Genomic DNA, 3767 nt, shown 5'->3' on the forward strand with positions numbered 1-3767 from the left:
TATGGAGATCTTTTGTCTTTTGATATTTTTTTCAACATCCATAAACCCTTGCCAGTTATGAGTCACATAAACCATGTTAGTGAAAATCAAAGAAAGAAAATAATTATTCTTAGTCCCCTTGCTGCAACAAATCAAAAGTCTTTTCATTTTCCCCTATTCCTTTCAAGTTTTTGCCTGTATATCTATCCAATATTTCAATTGCAAATCACTAAACAATAAAAGAGTTGCTAAAAAAAACCTAGCTTTCAATGAGGGTTGACCCAGAAGCTCAAACTAAATCACCAAATAAATAACAAGTTTCTCTCATCAATCCTATTCTGCCTGACACTATACTGGCATTATCCCCGGGCTCCACAAGGTCACCTTAGGGAATTCCAGGCCTTTATACTGTAGTAGTAAAACTGCTGCAAAAAAAACCTTCATCCTCACACCTTAACTAGTCCTAGCAAAATAGATTGGATTACTTGCCTGTCCTTAAAGTATGGCTGGGGAAATATTTTTCTGCCAAGGTTCATTTGGATATTAATTAATTAATTAATTAATTTTTATAAAAAGTGTCCATCTATGGCATTTTATTTTAAGATTTTATTTATTTATGAGAAAGATAGGAGAGAGAAAGAACCAGACATCACTCTGGCACATGTGCTGCCAGGGATTGAACTTGGGACCTCATGCTTGAGAGTCCAAAGCTTTATCACTGTTCCACCTCTTGGACCACTCATTTGGATATTTATAACAGCATTCTCAGGCTATACAAAATTACCAACTTAACAATTAGCATTCAGTGCCGGTAAAATATCTCACTTGGATAGTGTGTTGCTTTGTCATGCATGCTACCCAGGTTTGAGCCCTGCTTCTACCACACTGAAGAAAGCACTGGTGTTGTGATCTCTTTAACCCTCTCTGCCCTTTCTGTCTTTATCTTAAAAAAAAAAAAGGCATTCAATGTGCTATGTCCTGCCTGCAGTTGCCTTGGCAAGGAAAGGGCACATGATTTTGTGAGCCAGATATTCTCCATCCCTGCACCAACCATTGTGATCAGGGAGCTTAACTTCAAATTGATCTGAACTGCCAGGACCTATTGCACATAAGATTAAGAACTGGTGAGAAGTGACCTCCTTCAGAAAAGAACATACATGCTCTTAGGCAAAAGAGAGAGAAAGAAAATATGATGCTAAGTACCATAAACAGCATATATCTGTGTTATTGTATAAAAATATCAATGATTTCATCATAATCATGTCCTGGAAGTGATATATATGTTTTTGTTTGTTTTACCTCTCAGATTTGGTTTATGGTAGTGCTGGGGATTAAATCTGGGACCTCAGAGCCTTTGGCATGAAAGTCTTTTTGCATAACTATTATGCTATCTCCCCAGCAGTGGATGTGATTTTTGTTTTATTTTTTAATTTTCTTAATTTTTTATATTTATTTATTTATTTATTTTCCCTTTTGTTGCCCTTACTGTTTTATTGTTGTTGTAGTTATTATTGTTGTTGCAGTCGTCGTTGTTGGATAGGACAGAGAGAAATGGAGAGAGGAGGGGAAGACAGAGAGGGGGAGAGAAAGATACCTACAGACCTGCTTCACCACCTGTGAAGTAACTCCCCTGCACGTGGGGAGCCGGGGCTCCAATTGGCATCCTTATGCCTGTCCTTCCACTGTGCACCAAGTGCGCTTAACCTGCTGTGCTACCACCCAACTCCCATGATTTTTATTTTAAAGAGACACACACAGAGAGAGAGAGAGAGCAGTGGCAGAGACCACAATACTGAAGCTTCCTTCAGTGGAGTGGGGACTAGGCTCAAACACGGGTGTATGTCAAGGCAGCACACTATCCAAGTGAGCTATCTTAGCAGCCCTTGGAAATAAAACCTTTAATGGAGGTCTGCATGTGTGTTATCACCACTCAGTCTCCTTCTCAAGCCAATTTTCTCATTCATCTATTTTACAGGGGAACGAGGAACAGGGAAGGACAGACAGAAAGGAGAGAGATTGCACAGCACAGCTTCACCATCCATGTAACTCCCCCAGTGCCATGGATGAGCTCTTTCTCAGCCCCTGAAGTGATCCCCCCACCCCCTGCATTCAGCATACTAAAAGTAATATGCTTGAGCTAAGGAGGTAGCATAATTGTTATACAAAAAGACTTTCAGTGGTCTGGGAGGTGATGCAGTGGACAAAGCCCTGGATTTTCAAGCATGAGGTCCTGAGTTCAATCCCTGGCAGCACTAGTACCAGAGTGATGTCTGGTTCTTTCTCTTCTATCTTTCTCATAAATAAATAAACAAAAATAATTTTAAAAAGACTTTCATGCTTGAGGCACCAAAGGTCCTACATTCAATCCCCAGGACCATAATAAGCCAAAGTTTAGTAGTGCTCTGAGAAAAAAAGAAAAGAAAAAAAAAGAATATTCTTTTTTCTAAGTTTGCATTTACATAGTGTATGTCAAAGCAGTGCACTATCCTAGTGAGCTATTTTTCCAGCCCTTGGAAATTATATCTTTAATGGGGAGCTGCATGTGCAATATTTTTTACTTTAAGGTTATGCATATCTTTATATTCCTTCCCTTCCTTTCTTTCTTTCTTTCTTTCTTTCTTTCTTTCTTTCTTTCTTTCTTTCTATCTTTTTGCCTCCAGGGTTATTGCTGGGGCTCAGTGCCTGCTCCACAAATCCACTACTCCTGTAAGCCATTCCCCTCCCCCCTTTTTGCTGCCTTTGTTGTTTTATCGCTATGATTATTATTATTGTCATTGATGTCATTGTTGTTGGATAGGACAGAGAGAAATGGAGAGAGGAGGGGAAGACAGAGAAGGGGAGAGAAAGATAGACACCTGCAGACCTGCTTCACCACCTGTGAAGCAACCCCCCCTTCAGGTGGGGGACCAGGGGCTTGAACCTGGATCTTTATTCCAGGTCCTTGTGCTTCCCGTGTGTGCTTAACCCGTTGTGCTACCACCCAACACCCTATATTCCTTTTCTTTTTGAATCATGTTACTCTATAGAGCATTACTTCCATGTGTTAGATAGCAAGCATACTTTAAATGCTACCAAATTAATATCACATTTATATAATAAATTCTGTCATAATTTAAATTTGAATGTGAAATATCATATTAATAAAAAATCTAGTGACAGGCTGTTCACATAAATCAGCATGTAAAAATGTACCATCCTAGGCTAGTAAAATAGCTCACTGGATAGTGCACTACTTTTCCTTGTATATAAGCCTGACCCCAAGCTTCCTTCAGTGCTGTGGTCTTGGTCTCTCTCTCTCTCTTTCTGTTTCTATCTAAAATAATAATAATGATAATAATAATAACTGCATCATCCACAGAAGTCAGTGTATCATAACAATGGTCAAATCACATCTTTTATATAGTCAAGAGTTTAAAGTCAAAACTTTAAGTATTTATTCATTTATTTGTTCATTAATTCACTAGACAATCAATAAATGTTTATGTCTGACAGTGTGCCAGAAGTGGGGAATGCAAAGATAAATCAGACCTGGCCCTCGACTTCAAGGGATGAATCGTTTTTGTCAGTTTTTCCCTAAACCTCATGGGTTTCATATTCTTATTTTCTATATGTTTTACTTTGATATAGCAAAATTCAGTAATGGTCTCAAGCTTTCTAAGTCCGACAAGTTTTCCCCCTGGAGCAAGATAAATACTATTTCAACCTTCTTTAGACTATCAAGTCACAGTACTGCAATGTTTGATTACAAATCACATTCTTGTTTATGTTTTTCCAGAACTTAGTTTTCA

This window comes from Erinaceus europaeus, unplaced genomic scaffold (genome assembly GCF_950295315.1).
Source record: "Erinaceus europaeus unplaced genomic scaffold, mEriEur2.1 scaffold_275, whole genome shotgun sequence".
NCBI classification, from domain to species: Eukaryota; Metazoa; Chordata; class Mammalia; order Eulipotyphla; family Erinaceidae; genus Erinaceus; species Erinaceus europaeus.